Source organism: Triticum aestivum, chromosome 5B (assembly GCF_018294505.1).
Source record: "Triticum aestivum cultivar Chinese Spring chromosome 5B, IWGSC CS RefSeq v2.1, whole genome shotgun sequence".
Taxonomy (NCBI): Eukaryota; Viridiplantae; Streptophyta; class Magnoliopsida; order Poales; family Poaceae; genus Triticum; species Triticum aestivum.
The window spans coordinates 375,778,473-375,792,430 of record NC_057807.1 but is presented as its reverse complement, the minus strand read 5'-3'; positions in this window follow the sequence as shown (position 1 = coordinate 375,792,430).

The window sequence follows — 13,958 nt, the reverse complement described above, 5'->3', positions numbered from 1 at the left end:
CTAATAAGCTTGCTAAGCTTATTGCCAGCATGGTGCATACCTAGGATAATGTTTCTTGAGCTCTTATGAAGTTGTTTCAGTTATGCTCTTGTTTTGCTGCTGTGTTTATTTGCATTGGTGGCCAATTTTTGACGGCCTGTGTATGTAATATGCTGCTTTGTTCCTATATTTGCACTAGTGGCGAACTTTGATGCCCAGTGGATGTAATATGTGTAATAGCGGTAATAGGCTAGCGTTACTTGCTTGCTTATTTATTTCCTTATTGTCTTGTTTAGTTGTTTGCTTGTAGTCACTGCAGTTCTTTTTCTGTGTTTTTCTAGTGGCCACAATAACCTATTTTTGGTAACTAGGCCAAAATAATCATGGCAACACACGGACTGTTGTAACCATGGGCCTCCTGCGGGCCGTATGGTTTATAGGCCTTCTACGGGCCATAGGATTCGTTGGCCTTCTATACGGGCCGTAGGATCCATGGGCCTTCTACGGGTCGTATGATCCATGGGCCTTCTACCGGCCGTACGATCCATGGGCCTTTTACGGGTCATAGGATCCATGGTCCTTCTACGGGGCATGTCATCATTTCGCCAACCATGGGCTGTACTATTCGTGGACCATAACGGGCCGTTAATAGGCCATATTTGATAACTCTATGAAAACAGCCCAACGGGTTTTTTTACATGAAAACAGCCCAACGTATTAACGGGCCACAAATGGGCCGACTGTAACGACGGGCTGAATTTGGCCCACAAGCAGAAAATGACAGTAATGGGGCGTAAGTAACCGAATGCTGGAAATGAGCCCAAGAATAAATGGGCCTTGAGAAGGCCGAAAGATAACTTGGGATGGAAACGGCCCAATTGAATAATGGGCCGTTAATGGGTATAAAGTGATACACTGTTCATTACGGGCCAGTTTCACCACGGGCCGTTAATGGGCCAATAGTTAAAAAGGGCCTCATATGGGCCGAAAGACATCATGGGCCATACATGGGCTGGAAGTTAAAACGGGATGGAATCATATTGGACGGCCCAGATGACGCTACTAGGCCTAATTCGGAGAGGTCGTAACGGGCCCTGGTTTAGCGGGCTGTAAATGGGCTATATGCAAATAGGTCGTTAACAGGCTTCCCGTGGGCCGACCCGCCACCTTTTGACCAACTCAAACGGGCCGGCCTTTTCCCAGGAATGGGCATCTGTTGGGCCGTGCCACGTGTCGACGTATCATAGGCGCCTTGGGTCCAATGAGTGGATGACATCTATCCCAATGGTGAGCCGACACGTGTTTCCTCCAGCCAATGATGATTTTACACGTGGAAAATCCCCATTGGTCAGGGCTGTTAACGGGTTATCGGATCCAAAACCGGACCCGATAGCTTAACAGTGTTCCGTTATGGTGGATGCCACGTGTCGGTCACGCTTGACGAAAGCACTTCTATGACGCGCGATTTATCGTCATGGAAGTGGACACTTCCGTGATGATAATTTTGGTAATGTCATGGAACACTTCTACGACAGCACAGGTATGACTATCTTGATTCTGTTATAAAATCGTCATGGATGTACATGCATGACAAAAAACGTGACCTACTGTGACAAACACGTATCATCACGGAAGTGTATTTTTTTTGTAGTGTAAGTCTAAACTTCTCCTATCTTTGTTACTGATAAGGATTATGAGTTCTCTATTGATCCTGAACTTGTTAACTTAGTAGAATTAGATCCTTTTCATGGTAATGAATCTGAAACTATTGTGGCATATCTTACTAAACTGAATGATATTGCCACCCAATTTGCTCAAGAGGAAAAGATCCATTATTATTGTATTCTTAAGTTGTTTCCTTTCTCGTTAAAGGGTGATGCTAAAGAATGGTTTAATACTCTTGCTCCTGGTTGTGTGCATAGTCCCCAGGATATGATATACTACTTGTCGTGGTTTTGTCACGACAGATGTCCTCATGAAAGGACTAAGTGTGGGAGCCATCGCAACTGGGCGGTTGCTTGAACGAGGTTAATCGGGAAATGAAGGACACGAGTTTACCCAGGTTCGGCCTCTCATGATGGAGGTAAGTACCTACTTCCTGCTTGATTGACATTGCTTGAGATCTTAGTTACAAGGATGCGGATTCGCTAACCTAGATCTTGATTGATTGTATCTTAAGTCCTTTCGTCCTTAGGGGCTCCCCTTTATATAACAGGTCGAGTCCCTAGGTTTACAACAGTCTCTGGGTCATAATACAACCCACGCCATACTTCGTTTCCTACTTGTCTTGTTTTCCAAACAAGGAAGATCTTCATACATGGGCCTTCATCAAGATGGCCCGTTTGGGCGCCTCCTTGAGCCGGCCTTCACTTAATCTTCTAGGCCCTCACCACGTGATGATCCGCCTGGCCGAAGTGACCCATGAGCCAGTGTGCTCTGGGCTGGGTCCTTTCTCCTGCTGGGTCATAGTGCTGGGAAATATCCCCAACATTAGCCCCCAATTTAGCTTGGATTTATCCATGCTAAATATATTCTGAAAAATAAAAATAAAAGGAAAAGAGAACGTCAAAGATAAGTCCATTTCTTCATTTGTCAAGCCAAAAATGCTGCTCTTGTGATCTTTGCTCCTTCCTCTCATATGCCTTGGCAGGGTCAAGTGGTTTAATCGGCTTAGGAGGCCTTCCCGTACTTAGTATCTTTTCATCCCGCTCTTCATCGTGACATCACTTGACCATTTCCCCAAATTCAGTAAATGACGTCACATCAGATCTTTGGGTGGATATGTGTTGTCTTGTCAGGCACAAAAATTGAGGAGCCCTTTTAGCAAAAATCCACTTCACTCCCTGGAATTGTGCGACAGTCGTTTCGGGTCCTTCGCTCCTTATAAATAGGCCCAAGGAGCCTAGAGTTCACTTTTCTACCCTCTCTGCTCCTTGTACTTCTTCTTCCTTTCGCCTGTGCTTTATCGAGCTTGCCTCCTCCAACGACAGCCGCGACAACTAGACCAACATCGCAGACCTTCACCGAAACTACATCAACCGACGTCGCTGCCACCAGCAGCTTTCTTCTCGTCTTTGGATATTTAAGTATGATTCTCCATTGTTCTTCATACAAAGCTCATCGGAGTTCATCTTAGTCCACCACGGTTCATCTTTAGAGGTCTAGATTTACTTCAATGAGATGCTCATATCTATTAACATCATTGCGTTGTATTTTTCCAATCTAGATTTCCTCCTACTGCGTTCGATAGATCTCATCACTTCCTTTGTGTTCTGAACTTGCCATAGTTAGGTCTTTTATTTTTGTTTCTTTTTCCAGCATTTTCTAGATCTATTTCTATAGCTAAATATTGTAAGTTTCTGTTCATGACTTGCTTCGTTGTGAAATCCACCATCACTTTGTCAAAATGACGAGTCGTGTCGGTGTCTCATGCCGGCTTAGTCCTTGCCCGGCTTGTAGACCCATTCTAGACCGCAATTCTTTCATTTATTGAAACTTTTACTTGTCTTGTAGTCACAACTCGGCTACTTCCAGCTAACCCTAATATTTGAGTTGTCAACTATCATGACTCGGGATATCTTCATGACTTGCCAACTTCATTGAAACCAAGCAAATGGCTCATAGGACCAACAAGATAGTTAAGTGGGCCAAGTCCACTTCTACTCCATTGAAACTGGAGACTTTGGTGAATTCTGGATTGCTACCGCCTCAAAACGAAATCCATTGGCGTGCACCTAAAGAAGAGATTCATCCTCAGCCGACTGAGGGCGAGATCATCATTACATTGATCACCTAGAACAAGTTTTGGCCCTCCCGGCTCAAAGTTTTTTCGGGACGTACTTCATCACTTTAACATTAGGCCCCAAGATCAGGGTCCCAACTCCATTCTAAACTTGTGTCAGTTTCAATTATTCTGCAAGGTGTATTTGCAGATTGCGTCGATCGTCTGTTTCTTCCAAGAATTCTTCTATCTCAACCATCAGACGGAGTACAAGAACGACCCGAGCATCGAACTTAGGGGTGTCACCATCCAGAGTAGGCAAAATTCTGCTTTCCTAGGATTCAAGCCGGCAAGCCATCCAAAGGGATGGCAAAAGACATGGTTCTTTTGTAGAGACACTTCCCCTACTAATGAAAATCGACTGTCGGGTTATAGGATTAACTGGATCAATGCCTCAACCATTTTTTAGGCTTCGCTTCCCAGGAAGAAAGGAAAAATTTAAGCCTTTATACTCAAGGATCAATGCCTTAACAGCACATGGCCTTACCAAGGTTTATCTGACCGGTGTTGGATGAGATGGCGGATCTAGCCCCTCAGCATGAGGAGTCGGCTCATGCATACTTACATCAGCCATCCAGAATATGCCCTTCGCTTCAGCCGGGTCAACCTTTCACCCGGCGAGTTATTAACAGCCACCAAAATATTACTTGGTGAATCTAGGAAGACCGTGGGGATCACCCCCTTCTGCACAGGCAATCCAACACCTCTAGTGAGTCATTTTTTATACGTTCTACTTAACTAAGTCAGCTAATGATGGTGATGAAGAGAATGAGGTAACAGAGCTTGACTACCTCGGCTCTCTATTTAACTAACTTGTTGACACGAGCACGTCACAAGATAACGTCGAGACTAGCCAAGCCGGCGATATGGAGGTAAACCCTTCTTTCTGACTTAGAGCCATTTATCCCAAAGAAAACAAGACGAGCCATCAGAAAGGTACCCTTTTCACATCCAGATGCTCACTTAGACCCACAATTCCTTTTGAAGAAAACTCAATGTGCTGGCACTTCAAAGTGAAAGACCTGGAACAACTCTGGTCAACTCAGTGACGGCTTGTCGAATTTGCCCGCTCATCGCATGCCACGAGTTGAAGTGCCTCATAGCCCGACCAACTCGCTTACTCGAGCCAGCCAGATCAAAGAACCTCTTCATCTGTTGAGGGAATCCTAGACTAAGGGTTCCTCAGGCGTCCGGTCTATTCGATATGGGCTGAACTGATGGGCCGTGAAGATAAAGGCAGAAGACCATCCCCCGTGTCCGGGTAGGACACCTATATGCGTGAATGGCAAGATTGGTGTTTGGATATTCTATTTGCCTTCCCTGTAAACCGACTCTGTATAACCCTAGGCCCCTCCGGTGTCTATATAAACCGGAGGGGTTAGTCCATAGAGACGATCAGAATATTCATAGGCTAGAAAGGTAGGGTTTAGCCATTACGATTTCGAGGTAGATCAACTCTTGTAACCCATATACTCATCGAATACAATCAAGTAGGACGTAGGGTTTTACCTCCTTTAAGAGGGCCCGAACCAGGGTAAACATTGTGTCCCATTGTCCCTTGTTACCATTGATCCTTATATGCACAGCTTGGGCTCCCCTACCCGAGATTCGTCGGTTTTGACACCGACATTGGTGCTTTCATTGAGAGCTCCGCTCTGTCATCAACAGAGGAATCGATGGCGCACCTCGTCACCAACGATGATGCTGTGTCCAGGGAGACCTTTCTCCCTGGTCAGGTCTTTGTGTTCGATGGCTTCATGCTATGTGCCGACTCGATCGACCACCTTGAGCAGGTCGATAGCTACGCCCTCGGTCACCAGATCAGGTTTGGAAGCCTGAACTATGTTGCTGATATCCGAGGAGACCTGAACTTCGAGGGGTTCACGGCCTCGGCTGACGCTCTCCACCCTTACGAAAAAGGTCCTTCAGACCCACTATCAGATCCCATCCAGTGGTCGACGCTCATACCTGCCTTGGCCTTAGATCCGGGGCGGATCGCATTGTCCGAAGACGGGAGGATTGACCCCGCCGAACTCTCTCCTATCACGGAGCTCCCAACCAGAGACCCAGATGCGACCACGCCGTTGCTGAACCCGGGGTCAAACGGGACTCTCCTAGACATCGGAGAGCCGGGATCACCTCTGGACGATAACTCCGAACTGTCGAGGTCTGCGTCCATCGGGCTCGATCAAGTATCTATCACCGAGCATGGCCCCGTAGACCCACAGACTCCCATCTAGCTTTCGCTCTTAAATGAAGCGCTGGATTTAATACAATCTCTCGCCATCACGGAAGTGTCGCCTCCGAACTACACCCAGCTTAGGCTGGGGGCTGAGAGCAGAGAATTTTATGCCCAACCCACCACCCACTTAATAGCCACTCACTACAAGAAATATGTCTACTTGTTACCTTGACTATTGGTCACTGAAAGGTCATTATTTTTCATTAGCGACCTTTTTCTGACCAAAAACAGAAGGTCAAAAGCTAGCGGTCGTAAACTGAAATTAACGACCTTCTCTGTGAGAAGGTCATAGACGTTTACGACCAAAAAAGAAGGTCGTTGAACCCATGACCTTTTGTTTTGGTCACTGGTTGTCTGCCCAGGCCACGTCGGATCCGACGTGGCAATCTGACGTGGCAAAATTACGACTAATTGAAAAGGTCGTTACTTAGAATCAGCCTAGTCCATTTCGGTGCTTTAGATGGGCCGAGCCCATTAATTCAGCCTTTCTATTTTTTTCTGTCAATTTTTGGTCGACTTCATGGGCCAAGCCCAACATTGTAGCCTTTTTATCTTTTATTTTTGCCAAATTATGTTTAACCAAATGAGTCCAGCCCAATGTTTTTCAGGCTTTTTCTTTTCTGGGCCTTGGCCTTTCCACATTCATTTATTTTCGTTTATTTTTTACCCAACATATTTGTCCAATATAATTTAATCCTTGGCCTCTTTAAGGTCCAACTCCAGCCCATTTAACGAACATTTTCAAACCAGTTTGAATAACAACATGAATCACCACCAATTAGCTGAATATTACAGAAATATCTCAGAACTCACATGCTACAAATTGCCATCACATTCGTATTTTATATAGATCCAAGCAACATACAACATTACGTATTCAAGCATTCAGCTACTGAAATACTCTAGAACGGGAAAGAATAAATAGAACTATCTAGTGCTTCACAACAGGAAAACATGTCTGCTTCTTCAAGTACTACTTCTTGCTTAGCAATGACAGGCTGATGCAAAACATCTGGGTATTCAAAAGAGAACAAAAAGTATGTCACCGATATAAGCAATATTACACGAATACTTTTAAAATAAAAACTAAAGACACATGAGTATTTTATCATTCTACTTATTATTATTTTAATAAGATCATTCTACTTATCTGGAATATGTCTGTTCGTCAAAATTGGGAATTGAATTGGCACATATGACAAACTTAGCACCAAACAAGCATGGAATGTTTTCATCTTGCCATCTACTCAGGTTTACTAATGTGTGTGTCACATGATACATGCATCAAGCATAAGGACATCAAGCATAACGCACATATCTGTTTAGCAAGATGAGTACATACCTTACTTTGTGTCGATGCGATGGATGGGCCTGCACTTGAGCATATGGTCTGCATCATCGTTGACACTGGACGTCGCATGTACTTGTCCAAATAGAAGTATGCCATGCAAAATGTTACACATGCAGGTATTAGCATAAAGTAGAGCTTCTACAATACATGCAAGCTTTAGATATGAAGGACCAAGCAAACTGTTCTGGAAATATCTAAAGTTGCAGAAAAGCATGTATTGGTCAATTAGCACGAACATGAGTAAATCACATATCTAAGTACAATTCAAAATCCTAGATGCCACAAAACTTCTTTAGCCAACATAATTTATATAAAAGATCTTTTTGCAATACAATTATCTTATGTACATATGAATGACACCCAAGTAATTTGAGATGGAAACAAGTACATCTAGCAATCTAACATGTATAGTGGCACCAGCAAAAGAGCAAGACACAGAAGAATTTTAGCTTTACATAATGTTTACAAGAACATGACCCTAATACAGGATTTAGCTTGTCCTCAACACTATTAACAAGGTACTGAAAGTAGCTATGTGCATCAGCCTCACCAAGTCTTATCATGAAATGGTTGCTTTTACAAATTGTACTATATTTCTGGACAACAAACTAAATAGACGGCTGCTCTCAAACCATACATCCAACGAAGCAAATAAGTACTCTGCGGAAACCTTAGAACATGGTTTACAACTCATATGTAGAGGCCAACTTGAAATTATGAGCATAACGAACTCGTTCCTCAGTTAGAAGCTCGCTACCCAAAACTGTCAGGTAGTGTAGTTTTTTAATTGAACCGAATTCAGTTTACACAGAGGTAAGTAAGGAACTACTTCAAAAATAGAGGTGTTAACTATGTTCTCACAGAAAAAACGAGTATGGTGTCTATTTGCCAAACTTGCAGCAACTAAGAATTCATTGTCCACAGAGAAAATGAACTGACTGAGACTATGATATGATTGTCGGCGGCCTACGTTTACGGTATCCTATTAACACAGCATAAAGAAAAGAGAGCATGTCCCATCGTCATTAGATTAAATTTCTACTAGTACACAGTGCTAGAATCATACGACCTAAACCACACGACCTAAAGAAATCCCAATCAAACCAAATCCCGCAACAGAACCAATCATGCGGGGCTCACAACATCAAAACAGAAAACACTAGAATCCCGGCCACTGGGATTTGAATCATAGCTGAATTTGAATAAATATAAACAGGTAACAGAATGGACATGTTGTGATATCTCTGTTGCATGAGTTTTTATCACCATTTAGCTTACGGCTACGTAGACTTGACCGCTGGCCTTCTGTGACTATGTCGCTTCCATCTTGCTAGCAAATGCAGCAGGCAAAAAATAAAGGCCAATTAGAACAATCATAGAAATGCATTTTTATGTAATTAGAGCATTTTAATAACCTGGTGAGCGTAGTGTCTATGTTTGAACATCTATTTGTAACCCCTAAGTTTTTGCCGAGCAGAAGTACCAAATGTTTGAAGATCCAAAGCATATAAAATTTGAAGAGAGAAAGATAAGTTCAGGGCGTCAGAAATTGATGGTAATTATCTCATCAGTACCAGAATAGCATTATTTTCTGTCAGAAAGGTACTCCAACAGTGTACTGTTGTGCTCCTAATTAACTACTCCCTCTATCAGAAATTCATACCAATGGCCCTACCCATGGAATATGTTCACTAAGAGAAAACTTGTGATCTACCACATTTCACTACATGTTTCTCTGCAGTAGTAATCTCACAAACCTATTTATCAGACTCATTTGCACAAAATGGATACAAGGCAATTTGGAAAGTCATAGACCACTAGAGAGACTAAAAACAATGAGCTCCAGGAGGTCCTAGTAAACAATGGGTACCTTAATCAGGCTAGCCAGGCAGTGGACGTCGATGTAGTCAGGCACGACACCCATGTTTAGCTGCTCCCTGACATGCTCCTCCTGGCTGTTCTCCGGAGTGATGCGGAAGATCCCATCTGCCTACATACATATCATCCATCCATCCACACAGATTAGTGAACAACATTGTCTTTAACAACCAACACTTCAGATTAGAGCAACACTCGGCTTCAACACCGGCTCCAAATTAGATGGAAGTTTCAGGAGCAAAGAGGAACATAGAAATGTGCTTGTGTAGTTATGCTACCTTGAGGCCATCCTGGGAGTAGATCCTCTCCTGCATGAGCAGGAGGATCTTGGGCACCGAGTTCCCCCTATCGTCGTAGCCGCACTGCATTGACTCCGGCGACACCTCGAAGACGCTTGCGCTGCAGGCCAGAAAGGAAGCACACACATTTGAGATGGCCTTCAGATCCGGCGCGGGTCAGCGAGGGTCACGGCTGGAGGGCATGGAAGACGTCGGCAGCAGTGCCAATGGCGGACGGGTCAATCTCGTCGAAATATGGCAGCGCCGCCATGCCGGAGTAGCAAGGGAGGAGCTAGTCAGATTCTTTAGTATGGTGCGGATCGATTGGAGAGGATGGGGGAGCTCACCTCACAGCGGAGCATGTGGTGAGAGGAGCAGCGGGCGAGGTCCGGGCCAAGGCCGTGGCCACGAGGCCGAGGAGCAGCAGCGGCGGCCCTCTACTGCAGTCGTTGTCGTCCCGTCCAGGGAACTGGGTGCGGCGGTTGGACCAGCGAGGGGGCGAGGGGAGGGCGAAGGCGGCTCTCCTGCCCTTTTCCGGCATGCGGTGCGCGTGGATCTGGGCAGCGCGAGAACACGGATCTGGGTGGCGGCGGCAATGGGGAAAAGGGAGCAGCAGTGGCGATTGGGTGAAGGTTTTGTGTGTGGACGGCGGCGGTGGCGACAGCGGCGACGGGGGGCCGTCATCATCGATCTAGATCGGGGAGAGGGATTGGGGTGGGTGGCGGATCTGGAGCGAAAGAATGGAGGCGGGGGAGGGAGGAATGAGAGAAAGAATGGAGGCAGGATGGTGGGTGGAAAATGTCCATGAGGACAGCCCTAGGGTTTCGGCTCGGGTGGGTTTGGGCCGTTGGATCCGAAAGCATCCGACGGTGGTTGATGCGTGATCCGCGTGATAAGCCCATGGTCCAATCAGAACACAGCAAATCATTTCATGACCTTATGACCATATAAATTGGTCGTGATCAATTCAAGATAAAAAATTTCATTCCATTTTTCAGTGCTCAAAATGAGTTTTTTTGTGAAAGTCCTATCAAATATTTGTTCAAATGATCTCATATTGTGCACAATGGTGTATCTTGGAATTCCAAACAATGTTGCCTAAGGGAGTTTTCATTTTCTTTGCACGGAAAATTCATTTTCCATTTTCCGAGTGCCCGAAAAGAGGTTTTTTTGTGAAGGACCTACCATATATTTGTTGCAAAATTGTACCAAATCAATTTTCTAAAATATTAGGACATATTTAATGCAAAATTGACCAAATGGTTGGGTGTAAAAAATTTTGATCCACCTCTCATGAAAAAGACAAAATCCGCCGGTTCAGTTGGAACCGGGTCAAATTTGAACTGTAGCTACCTCGTAGTTTGCTCTTTATTTTTTCCAAAAATAATTTCTAGGTACATAAGTATCTATTTAATCAGAGAAACATCAAAAGTTCTCCAAGATTCAACAACTAGCTAGGAACGGTCAAGCCGCCGTTTTGACCGCATTTTGAAACGGGCATAAAAGATTCAAAAAAATCAAAAAATTGGAAAACCTTCGCATTGTGTCATTATATGTGACCAAGTTTCCAGGAAAAATAATAAACTTTTAATACGGCAATTATTTTAAAAAAGTGTTCTCACAAATGAGCTATCATGCGTGAAGATTCACGGCTTTCAAGCCAAATGATCAATCTTATGGCCACATTCATAGCATAGTTTGTTCAAATGATCTCATATTGTGCACAAGGGTGCATCTTGGAATTCCAAACAATGTTGCCTAAGAGAGTTTTCATTTTCTTTGCACGGAAAATTCATTTTCCATTTTCCGAGTGCCCGAAATGAGTTTTTTTTGTGAAGGACCTACCATATATTTGTTGCAAAATTGGACCAAATCAATTCCCTAAAATACTATGCCATATTTAATGCACAGTTAACAAAATGGTTGGGTGTCAAAAGTATTGATCCACCTCTGGTGAAAAAGACAAATTCCCACCGATTTAGTAGGAAGCGGGTCAAATTTGAACTGCAACTGCCTCATAGTTTGATCTTTATTTTTTCCAAAAATCATTTCTAGGTACATAAGTATCTATTTAATCAGAGAAACATCAAAAGTTTTCCAAGATTCAACCACTAGCTAGGAATGGTCAAGCCCACCATTTTGACCGCATTTTGAAACGGGCATATAAAATTCAAAAAATTGGAAAAAATGGAAAACCTTCGCATTGTGTCATTATATGTGACCAAGTTACTAGGAAAAATAATAAATTTGTAATACGGCAGTTCTTTTAAAAAAGTGTTCTCAGAAATGAGCTATCATGTGTGAAGATTCATGGCTTTCAAGCCAAATGATCAATCTTATGGCCACATTCATGGCATAGTTCGCTCAAATGATCTCATATTGTGCACAAGGGTGCATCTTGGAATTCCAAACAATGTTGACTAAGGGAGTTTTCATTTTCTTTGCACGGAAAATTCATTTTCCATTTTCCGAGGGCCTGAAATGAGTTTTTTTTGTGAAGGACCTACCATATATTTGTTGCAAAATTGGAACAAATCAATTTTCTAAAATACTAGGCCATATTTAATGCACAATTGACAAAATGGTTGGGTGTCAAAAGTTTTGATCCACCTCTGGTGAAAAAGACAAATTCCCGCCGATTCAGTAGGAAGCGGGTCAAATTTGAACTGCAGCTGCCTCATAGTTTGCTATTTATTTTTTAAAAATCATTTCTAGTTACATAAGTACCTATTTAATCATAAATACATGGTTTGGTGGTGATACGTGGAGGTTTGGACGGTGGCCGAGGGCCCCAACTCTAGAGCGCGTAAACTCGCATGCCCGCCGCGTGGTCACTGCGTGACCGCGGCGTTGCCATGTGTTCTAGGCGGCCTAGGCATGTCTAGTGGGTTGGGCACTCCCCAGGTTGGTGCTAGGAAGAAAATCATAACATAATATTCTCACGAGGAGACCGATCGATGCTCAAACATGAATAAGCAGCCAAGTGTTTGATTAGCGGTATGGGAAATGCACATGGCTAATGGGCGTGAGTTTTGGCTGAGGATGATCAGTTACTAAGAAGATCGTCTTCACAAATTTTCAGCTCAAAAGGAGGAGCCTAGGTGGTACTTGCTTGGCAAAGTACCACACTGGACATAAATACGAATGTTGAAGCTTGGCTCAAAATAATGAATGGATTGAGCTGGCATTTGGTGGAGGATGGTTATTTGGGCATAGGAAATCACTGTAAAAATGGATACCATTTGGACATGCCAAAGTGGTACTTCCTTCAAAAAGTGTTTTTCTGAACAGAATAGGAAAATGAATATTTTTGAATTATTTTTGAACTAGGCAAGGAAGGGTTTTTTACATATTTGACAAAGATATGACCCAAAGAATTTATGAGATTTTTTTGGGAATTTTGGGAATGACATAAATGTAGGTTGCTTCACAACCTAAGGCAAAAACTGCCACATGGACAAGACACATAGGCAAAACTGATGAGGTGGCGCCTAGTCATAGCAACCCACCACAATTTACAAGGTTATGACCATCTATATTGGTCATGATCAGCTAGAAATAAGGCAGCGGACCAGTGCTATCTGCTTTATGACCATTTCGTGTAAGGAAATTACGACCTTTCTGACCAAAATGGTCGTTATAGTTTAGGGTTTGGAGCCCCCCGAACAGGTTTTGACCAATTTGTCTGAAATGGTCATAGATCTATGACCAATTCTTCCAGGGTCACTGACAGAAGGTCACTAGTTGACATATTTCTTGTAGTGACTGTCGAGGATCTAACCGAGGTGCTAGACTATGCCTCCGATGACATCAACGACATGGACGATGATGTCGATGACGAACCAGGTCAAAACCCACCTATCACTGGGCGTTGCACGACCACTTCTACATAAGACATATACATGGTGGACATGCCTGAGAAGAAGGACAACGATGGCACTCAGGATCCAGGCAAGGACAAGCCCATCGATGAACCACCAAAGCGCAGGCGTCAGGCGATGCCTCTCATGATCGCGTCGGGCAAAGGATAGCAATACCGGCACTGGAGATAATGAAACTTCGGATAACGCCAAGACCCCGACCACCTCATCGAACCTACGTCCGAACAGGATGAGAGGGAGGAGGGTCAATACAGCCTCGAACACGCTGATCACAAAGATTCGGAAGACACTAATTACTTACATGCCTCCGAAGAGGATGTTAGCCTCGGTGACGAAGATTTTATCATCCTAGAGGAACCCCTTGAACAAGAACGCTTCAAGCGACAGCTCATTGCCGCCGCGCGGAGCATGAAAAAGAAACAGCATGAGCTTCAAGCTGAACAAGATACGCTCAACGACAGATGGACCAAGGTCCTAGCCGCCAAAGAATACGGCCTAGAGTGACCAGTAAAGAGTTACCCCAAACGCAAGTTGCTGCCACAATTCAATGACGAAGCTCTCGAGCCAA